Below are 13,139 nucleotides of genomic sequence, written 5' to 3' on the forward strand. Positions count from 1 at the left end.
TCCCCCCTCCCCCCCCTCCACCACACACACAATGTTGGATGGTTCGTCTTTTCTGTTTTTCATTTTTAATTGATTTTGACACAAAACAACAACAAAGAGAAACAAAACAACAACAAAGACACAAAACAACAACAAAGACACAAAACAATTAAAAAGAGACCAAATGACCTCACAGAGATAGAAAACCGCGGCGAAATAATTAAATAGTGACACAAAACAGCTAAAAAAATGTTTTCATTGATTGTTTTTTCATGTTGAATTTTAATTATTTGGAATTGAAAACGTTTCTAAACCCACTCCTGACCTGCGTCTCACAGATCAGCCAGCCTCCTCCGGTTCCTCCTGCAGACGAAGCAGGACCACTGAGACACACACACACACACACACACACACACACACACACACACACACACACACACACACACACACACACTCAGCTCTGATCTATCTGATGATTCATGAGAGTGGGAGGGTGGTGAAGTCAGAGCAGCCTGAGGTCTCTGCTGTCTGTGGCCATGCAGGCAGGATGAGCTGCTCCAGCATGAAGCAGCAAACTGTCCTACAGAACAGAGGCATGATGGGAAATGTGTCCTCCGACTGGAGCCTCTCCTTCACACACTCACTCTGCTCCATGGCTGTCCTCCCTAACTTCAGTCTGTTTGGCATCATTCAGACTCTGCAGACTCCCCCCCCCCTCCCCCCTCCACCCCCTCCTCCCTCCCTCCTCCTCCCTGCAGCTGACTCTCCGCCTCTCACTCACACGTTGGGAGACCGGGGCGCTTCATATAGCTCCCACTGCAGCCCAGACGGGTGGAGACAATTTAGAGGCACAGATAGACCCCCCCAAAAACGCACTTTTTATTCCGTTTATTCAGTTGGTTTAAGGAGAAATTACTAAAATGTATTTATGTTTTCCACTGGGGATTATCATCATCATTATTATTATTATTATTATTATTATTATTATTATTATAAGGAGCTACACTCTGGTTTTCTGGCTTATATATTTAAAAAATATATATACGCCAGTTGACAGATAAACTATTGAACATCATCTAATTTAATGAATAATATTTATTATTAAATTCATTATCAAACTGATATTGTGCATTTAAATAAAGAAATTTAAATATTCAATTTTTTGTGTGTGCAAAAAGACTGTAACAATTTTTCCAGTCATGAAATCAGTTTTTGTTTGATATGATGTTTTCTTCGGTTATGATGAACACTTTTCAGAATTTTACTCTTTTTTACTTGTTGTGTTGTTTTATAATTATTTATGACAAATATCCATTTCTTTATCAACTTGTGAGGAACTGACTTTTTTCTAAACCTGAAATGTCATATAATAGAAATCACTCGATCAACTGACAGTAACTATTAAAGTTTGTTTGAACACTTATCACACAAAGTGTCAAAGTGCTTTACAGCAAATATCCAAACTAAACAGATCACTTAAAAAATAAACACAACATATTAGAAATCAATAAAAATTAAAATATTTCAATAGCTATCAATAACATGTTCTATACAAAACACGCATGCGCAATGTCTCTCTGGCCGTTAATTAACAACATTATGTGTTTTTTCTTTTTAAAACAACATGTAATCAAATTTCAGTTATTATTTTTTTGCGAGTCTAAAGACGCCAACATAAGATTAAGATGAAAAAACTGAAAGTGTGTTAAGTATTAACGGTATTTATTAAACTGTGTGTTGATGACTAATAATAATAATAATAATTTTGTCCACCGTCTCATCGACAGATTTGTGCAGCACCGGCGGTGCGACGGGGTGAGTGAACCAAGCGCACCGGGCGCTGCAGTCCGTGGCCGTGCTGAGGCAGGGCGGGGGGGGAGGAGGAGGAGGAGGAGGAGGAGGAGGATCGGTGGATTTGAGGACTCTCTTCTCCTGCGTTGTTTTCTCTGCGAGCTCCCAGCAGCCAGTCCGTCCGTCCTTCTCTCCGAGCGGGACTCCTCTCTCCTTCTGTCGGCCTCCAGGTGAGTCTCAACCCGCTGCGCGTCCCTTATTTTTACCTCCCGTTTCATTTCCATCCACTCTGCGCACGGATTTCGTCTCGCTGCGTGTCCGCGGCTCGTGGAAACATCCACATGCGCACACGGCGGCCCGTCGGCGGGATGTTTGTCCTTTCTCTCCCGTTCATCGCTTTTAAATGTGAATCAGCTGCGCGGCTTGTTTCGGTGCTGCAGCGGCTTGTTGGCGCCAAATCAAGCCGTGCAGCGACCTCCTCTCCCGGCTGTGTGTGTCTCTGTTGCACACCCCCCTCCCCTCCTCCACACCGTTACTGTTGAACTTGTGTCGGTGTGTGTTTGTTGTTTAGTGCGCCAGAGCTGCTGGTTGTTGTTGTTGTTGTTGTTTTGAACTCTGCAGCTGTTTCATTTCCACTCGGATTGATGGAGTTTTGTTTCCTCCCTGATGGAGATGATGATGATGAGGTGGTGGTGGAGGTGGTGCAGGCGTGGTCGCCTCTGCTGACCTCACCATCCAAACACCAGAATATTCCCAGAATGCTCCTGTGACGTCTCCACAGGGACTCTGATCTGCAGTGACCTTCTCTGGACTCCTGTCATCATCTCACAGCTCATTCTTCCTCCTGAATAAAACATTTATTCACATCTGGAGTTAAATCTTTGTGCTTTTTGTGAGCTTGAGTCACTCTGGACCGGTTTCAGAGCTCCCTCTGGATTTAAATCCTCATCTTCAGCGGTTTGAATCTGTTTTACTGGTCAGTTAGTTCAGATGCTCCTGCAGTGATTTCTTTAAAATGACAGTAGAATCAGAAGAATTGCTGCTTTGAGGCTTTTTTTTCCCTTGTTTGCTGCAGACCTGGTTTCAAATCCTGCCGAGCAATTATGTAATCAGATCCAGAGTGGACTGCTGCTCTCCTCCTCCTCTTCCTCCTCCTCCTCCTCCTCCTCCTCCTCCTCAGTTTCCATTTCCTCCTTTCTAATCTTCTTCCTCTTTTTGCTTTCTCTCATCTACTGCTGACTTTTCTCCTCTTTCTTTCCTTTTCTTGTCTACTCCTTCTTTTTCCTCCCCCCCCCCCCCCCCTCCCCCGCCTCTTTATCCCCCCGATGCAGCATTTGGCAACTTGTTGACCGGAGCCTTTAAAATGTCACAGTGAGGTGTCGACTTGTTCTCCTGCTGCTTTAACAGCCGGCTGCAGTAAAACCAGCGCTGGTGTCATCAAGTTGAATTCTTTGAGTGCGGATCCTGTTTTTGTTTTTTTCAGACAAGTGATTTTGATGATGGGTTTAAAAAAAAAAAAAAAACTGCAGGATTTGATGCCTTGTCCTCACCGGGAGGTCAGAGGTCACGGTTTGAGAGCTCGGGGTCGCGGTGGTGAAGGTCGATCGTTCAACCTCAAACCTTTTTTAAAGTCTTAATGTTTCGTGGAAATCTGACGTTTTTTTCTGCTTCAGCTTTCTGCTATAAACTGTTGAAAGTAGACATCGATCCGGGTCTGAAAGGTGAAGCCTTCGAGTGTAATACCACCGGCGGCCACTAGGGGCCGCCTCCAAAAGACTCCCATTGAAAAAGCATCAAGTCAGTAAATGTTTTCCACAAGTCATCATGGTGTCATTAGCTGGTTTGATTGACAGGCCTGTAGTGCAGTCAGGTTCCTGCTATAGGTGGGCGGGGCATAATGCCGGCAGGGATGTCAAACCAACCAACCGGTGACATCACAGTTGCTTTTTATTTTGTCCTGATGAAGTATTTTTAGCAACCGACACCTAAAATTAATTTTTATAGACGTTAATCTCTGAAGTCTTGGCGTGTTTTATGAATATATTTGTTAATATTGGAAAAAACCCAACTTGTCCAGCACTGATATGCCTTCAACTGGCTGAAGACAGTAAACGTAGTTTTCCTCGTTGTGGTTGTAGAAAGTTCTGCAGAGACAAACGGCTCCAATTTAATAATAACACAGATTAAATCTGTTTTTACTTCAACATCGATGTTAAGTTTCTGTGCTTTTTTTTCCTCGCTGCTCATCCTCGATGTTTTACAGTGTAAAAGTGAACTGGTTGTAAATATCGGAGCAGTTTGGTGTTTAGTTTTCCTGGAAACAGCAAATTTAGAAGAAGCAAAGCCGAAGAGACGCGTCGTCGTGTTTCTTTAATTCTGGAGACAAAACGCTGAGATCGTCTTTCAGCAGATTTAGATGAAGTTGTCTTCTAGAAACGGAGACGAGGCGCTTCGCTGTGTTCCATCAGCAGGTCTGGATGTTTGTCGTAAACGGTCTGCAGGGACGTTTAGAGGAATCGATTCTGCTGCTGGAGACAGAAACGAGGCCTCCGGGGACATTCGGGCTGCAGGTCTGTTTCCTCCAGAGACCTCGGAGACGGACAGGACTTCAGATCGGTTCTGATTACGGAACAAATTCTGGAGGAAACGCTGGAAGATGGAGGAAGAAAATCTTTTTAAAATCTGAACATGTTCAGTTCATCCAACAGAACAGGTGGTTTTATAGAAATGATTTATCGGTCCGTCTGTAATCTGCATCTAATTAACATCTAATTAACATCTAATTAGTTCCTAATTTATCTCAGGTGATGATTTTCAAATCCTCATTAAATCATAAAGAACTGATTTGTTTTATCTATTGAAACATATTTCCTTTTTACTGGCGTCTGATAGTAAAACATCACCACCACCAGCAGGTGGCGCTAACGCATCTGGAAGCTGTTTGCAACCGGCAACTTTTTCTTGAAATTCTCAGTTTCTACTGAACGTTGTTGTTTTTTAAGTTCTTGTGTTTTTGACATATTTAATATCTGACTTTCCGTCTTTCATTCAAAGGGAAAAAAAAGATTTGAAGGTAAAAATATGTTTCTATTTCTTAAAGTAAAGAGTTGTTTTGAAAGTTTGGCACCAAAACTTTATTATTGTATCAATGCTACTTTAAAAACCTCTTTTATTTTAGCGTACATGGAAACGTTTCAATGGATCAAATAATGAAAACTAGATGTGTTACGTGTTTGCTGTAGCGCCACCTGCTGGTGTCAGACTGAACCGTTCAATCACTTGATTATCAGAAAATCCTCGACTTCAGGAACTAACGGGGAAATTTAGTTGTAAGAATTTGAAGCATCAGACTGCAGTTCAACTCGTCCTCCTCTTCATCGGCCTCCTCTTCGTCCCCCTCTTCGTCCCCCTCCTCGTCCTCCTCTCTTTGTCCTGCTCCTCGTCCTCCTCTTCGTCCCCCTCCTCTTCATCCTTCTCTCCTCGTCCTCCTCTTCGTCCTGCAGCAGTGTTTATCTGTGTTCTTGGGTGGAGGACCTTCGGGTCCTCTGGGGGTGGAGGACCTGTTGAAGGTCTCGTGATGTTTCTGCGGCCGTCAGCTGTTTTCTACAAACAACTAACAGGAGATTTTAATATTTATTATTTTAGTTTTAATAATCAACTCATCCGGTTTTTGACTTATTTACAGTTTCGTCTGTTAAAAAGTCAAATAAAAAGCCGACTACACGTTATAGAGGAGATAAAAGAAAAATATGTTTCCAGCTTATTTTCTAATTTATGTTGATATAATTTAAATTTGAATAAATAAATCAGTAGGTTGTAAAAGCAGCTGTTTGAAGGATGTTTTCTCGGCCGTGTCGAGGGAATAAATCCACGTTTAAAATGTTGATTCTTTCTTCACTGGTTTCCAGGTTTTCAGCTGGTTTTGACCTTCTGTTCAAACTAAATCAGATTTTCTTTATTCTCCACTTGTTTTTATTTGAAGGACACTAAATTTTCCAGAAAAAGAAAATGAAAGCCTTTTAAAATAAACACAATGTTTTAGTATTTAGTATTGTGTCTGTTATCGGTCATGAATCTCACAGTGGGAACCTCCGTCTTATGGCGACATGTCTTTTAAAATAATGTCATTGTTGTACATCTCCAGTTTGTGTATAAAATCTAAAGGAAGGCGCCGTCACAGGCCCCGCCCACTCTGTTTGATTGACGGCTGATGTGTGGAAACCGAAGAAACTGTGATGTGGCGGATTGTCTCTTTAAGAGCAGAGAGGTGAGCTGGATTTTCAGAAATGAGGCCAGTCGTCCTTCATCCCTCCTTCCTCTCCTCACCTCCTCACTATCCCTCCTTCCTCTCCTCACCTCCTCTCTATCCCTCCTTCCTCTTTATACCTCGGTTTCAGATGATGAAGGAGGAGAAAACTTCATCTTGAAGAGGAGGGAGTGATGGGTGGAGGGAGACATGCGTGGGAGAGGAGGGAGTTCAGGAATGAGAGGAAAACCAGGAGGGAGCAGAAAAATATGGGAAGAAGGGGGGGGGGAGGAGAGAGTGAGGAGGTGAAGAGATGAAGGACAGAGGAGGAAGGAGGACAGGAGTTAAACATGCTGGCTGGAAGGAGAGAGGGAGTAATGTTCTGGAAAATGTCCAGCAGATAGGAAGTGGAGCAGTGAGGAAGAGGATGAAGAGGAGGAAGAGGAGGAGGAGCTTCAGTTAAATATAGAGGCGTGTGTTCCTCCATCGAAGCGTTTGGGTTGAGCGGAGAGACGTCCAGCTTCACATCGAGGTCAGCGACCGTCTGTTTGACTTCACGCTGTCTCCGCTGCACATGTTCACACTGTTCTGGAGACCTTTCAAAGTAAAAGCGGCTGTGCATAGCCTTCAAAATAAAGCTGCAGTGGAAAACCAACGAGTGAATGTAACGTTGAAGCTTTTTGAGAAACATGTTTTTGTTCATTTCGGATATAAAATAATGTGAAACTAACATCTCCTCCTTCCTCTTCCCAAACATTATAAAGCTCCCAAATCTCTCATCTAATACCAAAAAAAAAGCATCACATTTTTTGTGCCTTTTGTCTTTTTGGGTCCTTTTTTTTATTATCTGCTCTCGTTTTTCAAATTTTTTTGAAAATGTGTCCACAGACATGATGAGTAAAAGGTTAAAACACTGCAAGTTTCAAATAAGAAAAGTTACTTATGGGAAAACCTCTAGAATCCACACTGAACTACTCTGTAAAGTCTTGTCTGAGGATTTTGTGCACTGGAGGCTTCAGGTTTCCACATCTTTGTTGTGGAAGTTGAATTGGACAATGAACTGGTGCGTTCAAGAGCATCTGAGAAGCGGGAAAGTTCAGCTTTCACACCTGAACGCCTGTCGGGAGTCGGTTCACATGGACGACCACCAGGTTGTGTTTCTGACCGCAGTAATAGAGCTCATTTTCTGAGAAGCCCCACCCCTTTAAAATCACATTTACAAAGAGCACAGAGGAACTTTCCTCCGATTATTTTAGGTAACGGACTCAGAAGTATTTCAGGTCAAGTTTTTAAAGGTTACGTGAAGCTTTCAAGGAAACATGGACGAGACGTCCTGAGAAGAACCAGATCCTCTGAGTTTATCTCAACATGTTGGATATTTAATGATCTACACACACACACACACACGCACACACACACACACACACACACACACACACACACACACACACACACACACACACGCACACACACACACACGCACACACATCGTTTTATCTTCGAATAGTTTAGTGCGAGCCGGGACTGAAGCTCTGTGACCTGATTAAAGGCTGACGGGACGTTTGAGGTAGAAAATATTCATTTCATTCCAGCAGAGTTCTTTTAGTGTTAAAACGGTTTTATTTTATGCATTCACGCTCTTTTTGTATTTTTCTCAGCGGCGGTCAAACAAACATTTCTCTTTCTTCTTTAACGGTTTTTCCTTCTTTCTTTCTCTGCATTCGGTTTAATAAAAATCTTCTCTGAGTGTTGTTTTGTTTTTGTTTTGTTTTGCTGGATGTAACGAGTTTTTTTAAAAGGTGTCGAGAAGCCGAACGGATCATGAAAGATGCTGCGCTCATAAATGTTCATGGAGATTATTTCCGTTCAAGGAGGGGAAAAAGCTGCAGCAACACACACACACACACACACACACACACACACACACACACACACACACACACACACCCTGATATCTCATGAATAGAATATGTGAGCAGAGTGTTTATGAAGACGTTAATTTGCAGCAGGAAGCGATTTCCAACAAAAAAAGGCGTTCCTGTTCAGATTTGTTGGTTTATGTCCCGAAAGACGAAGCCGGAAAATCCAAACGCATCATAAACAGCTGGAGCTTCTAGAACGGCAGAAGTTTGATCGGGAACCTGAACGCCTCGTTGGTTTCACAGACGTCTGACGAGGCGGCGAAACGTCTCCGTGAGAAACGCAAAGATCGGCTTGAAGGACGGCGTGCAGACGTGAACGTCTTCACCATAAAACAGCTGTTTTATTTAAACGTGTCAGCTGTCTTCTCGTCCTCGTTGGAGACGCGTCCGTCTTCAAGAGAAAATTCTAATTTTTAGAAAATCCATTCAAAATCATTTTTGATCGCAACATTCACCGAAAAACTTCAATTCACAAGTCGCTTAAATGATCAATCGTCTGATCGATTGATTGGCGCTGATCAAAATATATCCTGTATGATGTATTCTTCTGAGCTGTGAAACACACACACACACACAGACACGCGCGCGCACACAGACACACACACACACACACACACAGACACAGACGCACATACATACACATACACACAGACACACATACATACACACACATACACACACAGACACACACACACACACACACACACATACATACACAGACACACATACATACACATACATACACACACACACACACGGTCGGTGTAGTTCGAGTTTAACGGGTTGTGATTTACGTCACGTCTTTTCACTTAACACACACGTGTAATGTGACATGTTGTCCACATTGAGGCTATTTATATTGTCAGATGGAAAACACACACACACACAGACACACACAGATGCACTTTGCGTTGACCTTCAGCTGGACTCCATTTAATTTGATTTCCATGTAGCTGACACACACACACACACACACACACACACACACACACACACATTCCTGATAAATGAAATGTTCAGTGTGACTCCTCCAGATGTGGTCTGACGACACACAACCATCTGTGGTGTGTGTGTGTCGTAAAGTTGTGCTGAAGTTGCTGGTTTAAATCCTGAGATGAGTGACGGGGGGGGGGGGGGGGGGGGGCTTTAATCCAACCTGCTTGGTATCATGGGTGATGACTGTCTTTTAGGGTGTGTGTGTGTGTGTGTGTGTGTGTGTGTGTGTGTGTGTGTGTGTTAATAAACACATGTATGTATGGTGTGCACACCCTGAGGTGTTGCCATGGCAGCGAGGGCGGGGTCAGTGGGCAGACACGGACAGGAAATGAGTGATTAGCTGAAAGTGGAACGACGCCTCTGGGCTGCATTCACAATACTGTGTGTGTGTGTGTGAGAGAGATATTAAGGAGCTTTACACCAGCATATTCCTCAACCACAAATACCCACTGACACACTAGGCATCATGGGAAATGATTTTGATGACATGGGGGTGAGGGGGGGTCACATGTCTTCGACCGGCTACACACACACACACACACACACACACACACACACACACACACACACACACACACACGGGCGTCCCGTGGAATCAGATTAGATCTGACATCCCACAATGCACTGCAGCATGAGCCGGGCTGGATTGTGGGTTGGAGAGAAAAAGGGAGGAGAAAGTGTCTGGCAGCTGGCCAGGGTTGAGATGATGGGATGGATCACCATGACGACAGAGCCGACCCTCCAATCTGTACTGTGAGGAGCCGACTGTTTGTTGTGTGTGTGTGTGTGTGTGTGTGTGAAGGTTTTGGCAGCCGGTGATATTTTTGGACCGGAGCTGCTTTGAGCTTCTGATATTCTGAATGTTTTGTGTTCAGCTTTTGTTGTTTGTTTACAAAATACCAATAAAAAGTTTGTTTGGCGTGAACGCTCACCTCTGAAACGGATACGAATTACAGGTGATTGATTATCTTCTATTAATCTGCTGCTAATTAATTCCATATATTAAATATCAAACAGTGATGTCACAGCTTCCCAGAATGCAGTGGGACATCTTCAACCGTCCAAAACACAAAACATACTCGAGAGAGTCGATAAATCTGATTTATTGTCCTTTTGTTTTATGGCTGTTAAATTTAAATATGTATTTAATCTGCTTGATCTATAACTTCAATGTACTATTGATCTGAAGGATCCAATCAAAAAAGAGCACGACAGACTCATGGATCACTTTGATTGGTGGAAAAGTTTTCCTGTTATCTGGGAATGTTGTTGAGAGAAACCAGGATGCTCATAACTCATTTTAATCTGCTGATTACTGGTTTTTGTTTCAGAACATATTGATTGTTGGTTTTTGTTTCAGAACATATTGATTGTTGGTTTTTGTGTTTGTCGCTTTGTTGTCTGACGGCAGATTTTCATTTCAGTGGGAATTAAACTGGAGATTTCTTGGATTGAGGAAGTTCATCGTGACTTTATTTGGACATTTGTTGCAGCTGTTTTCCAGCAGCTGGATTTAATGCAGCCCCTCTGCCGTCATATGGATGCATATTATTCCATATAAAACCATGAGAGTGACGTCTGATCTCATGCAGATGTTTTCTGTGTTTAATATTTTTGGATTTTTGTCGGTCGAGTCAATAATTCATGACAGGAGCTCTGCAAGTTTACATATAGTTATTATTTAGTGTTGTTTAATCTATAATTCAAGGTGTGTATGTGTTCTATGAATTCATAGCGTTGCTCTGATTCAGCAGTGATCTATTTTTAATGATCGATCGATGGATTGTTTCCGTCCTTCAGACTGAAATCTGTCACGGTGAGTTTTGATGTTGAAGGATTTTGAATCATTTCTAAAGATCAGTAAAAGCTGTCTGACGTATTTCACTTTCATTTCTTGGGAAGTTTTCTGTTTGTCTTGTTTTCATCTGCTCCTGCTGTCCGTCTCGACCGGGAACAAAGAGGTTTTAAATCTAAACGGGGCGTTTCCTGCTGAAATTAAAGGTTAAATAAAGTAAAATAAACGATAGTTTAAGGTTTTATGTCCCCGGAGTTTCATGTGTTTAATAACTGAGTGAAGGAAGAAGATCTGGAACGTTTAGTTTGGAACATCTGCAGGGCTGTTCAGACGGTCATCTGAAGGGGGGGGGGGGGGGGGGTGTACAAAACACATCTGGTGTGTGGGTCATGTGGTTTATTTGCAGGGTGTGTGTCAGATTAGCTCTCCGTCACTGAAAACTATAACTGAAGACTGGAGGGAGGAGGAGGAGGGAGGGAGGAGGAGGAGGAGGCAGGGAGGAGGGAGGGAGGAGGAGGAGGAGGATGTGTTGATAAAGATGGAAATGGATGGGTGGGGAGCGGATGAGGAAGGAAGGAAAGGAGGAAGGAGTAAAGGAGAGAAATAAGGGCGGAACAAGTAGAGGAAAATTACATGATGGAGGAGGAGGAGGAGGATGTTTTTAGAGTACAGTAGATAAAAAAGGAGAAAGATGGAGGCTTTTCAAGGGCCCCCCCCTCCACCCTCCTCCTGCTTCTATCAGAGGGTTTTCAAGAGCAGCCAGTTTTCCACAGAGCCCCCCCCCCCCCTTCCCCCCCTCCCATGTTTTTACTGCCGTGTAAACCAGCGTCGGCCTCCGTCTGCATGTGAACTATAAACTCCATCAAAAGAATTCCTGATGGACAAATTCTGCGTTTTCTTTCACTTTTATGTCTCGTTAAATTAAAGTTACAGCTTATTTTGGGCATCCGGGCTTCTAGTAAAAGTCACGTCTATTGTCTCCGACCCGGTCCAACGTGACCCCATCAGTCATCACATTTATTTTCTGATGACTGATGGGGTCACGTTGGACCGGGTCGGATCCATTCTGGGCCGGTTGGTGTTGCAAAAATCATAAACAAGGTGCGATTAATAAGTTCAGAGAGCCCAATTACAGCCAGGGGTTCCTGAGCCCATGCAGTGATTTCCACTACGGAATCATAGTAGTGCCACCTGACGCGTCTTCTTCGGTCTCGGACAGTGAAGCTCCGCCCCTCTTGAAACGTGAATGTCACTCAGAACATCTCGCCCGGCTCATCGCTTCATCGCCAGAGACTCTGAAGACTTTCAAGGGTTTCTGATGAACATTTACAGAGTTTGACATAAAAAAAATACAAAAAACAGCCCTGATTTTGTCGTGGAAATCACTGCATGGGCTCAGGAACACTCAGCCATAAGTGGACTCGTTGACGATTTTCTTTTCCCAAAAAATTTGACACAAATTCTGATGAACTGAATCTGAACTCAGGTGCTGAATGTTTATTTTTTTGGATAGAATTTTAAAAAAAAATAGCTCGGTGACTGAAAATGTTAAAATATCATCTGTAAAATGTCCCATCCAGGCTCCGGTAGCTTCCCCTCCCCCCTTCCTCCCCCCCATGTCTGAAGAGTCCTCTTGACCTCGGCCGTTTATCTCGAGTGCTTCGTTCCTCCGTCTGATCCCTCCATTCCTTCCTTCCTCCTCACATTCCTCCGCTCCGTCTCTCCTTGCCAAAGTCTTTCACATTTCTTCTTCCTCTTTCATCTTCCTCCTCTTCTTCATCTTCCTCGCTGCTCTTTTCCCTTTTTTTTATTTTCTGTCCTTGAACTCCACTTGTAAGTTCTTTTTAAAGTGAGGAATTCAACGTGAGAGGGATTCTTCTGGGTTTGTTCTGGTACCGCTGGTCTGAACTGGGTCTCTGCTTGTTGTTCTGGTCTCTGATGTTCTGGTTCTTCTGCTCGGTGTCGGTTCAGTGTGACACACAGATAAACGCTCCCCTCCTGAACAGCAGAGTAAAAAAAGGAGGTTATCTGCTCCCAGTGGTAGGACCACTAAAACCCTGTGTCCTCCTCCTCTTCTTCCTCCTCCTCCTCCCTATCTCCATTTACCTCCAACTCTTTCACCACAACAAAATGTCCGTCTACTCTTTGTGTGTGTGTGTGTGTGTGTGTGTGTGTGTGTGTGTGTGTGTGTGTGTGTGTGTGTGTGTGTCGCCCACAGACTCCCACTCAACAATCTGCCTTATACTTTCCAGTGAATCTTTATCAGCGTATCTGCTGCTCAGATGATGTTTCTACTTCTGTTACTACGAGCTCTTCTCATTTCAAGGAAACTGGACAAACATTTCAGTGCAGTTTGAGTTTTCATGCAGTTTAGAGGGGGAGTGTCACGCAGCTCATTTTCTGTCGCTAC

General features: G+C 43.4%; 1 protein-coding gene across 2 annotated transcripts in view; it reads left to right on the plus strand.

The window, feature by feature from the left end:
• The first annotated feature begins 1,891 nt into the window (after positions 1-1,891).
• Positions 1,892-13,139, plus strand: part of LOC138215171 (spectrin beta chain, non-erythrocytic 1) — an 87,222-nt gene continuing 75,974 nt past the window's right edge. For both annotated transcript variants that reach the window (XM_069177179.1, XM_069177180.1), the window contains exon 1: positions 1,892-2,000. The gene's annotated coding sequence lies outside the window, so the exon portion shown is untranslated. The remainder of the gene's footprint in view (positions 2,001-13,139) is intronic.

This window comes from Embiotoca jacksoni, unplaced genomic scaffold, assembly GCF_022577435.1.
Source record: "Embiotoca jacksoni isolate LCO1_2020_lvr unplaced genomic scaffold, fEmbJac1.0.p SCAF_70, whole genome shotgun sequence".
Taxonomy (NCBI): Eukaryota; Metazoa; Chordata; class Actinopteri; family Embiotocidae; genus Embiotoca; species Embiotoca jacksoni.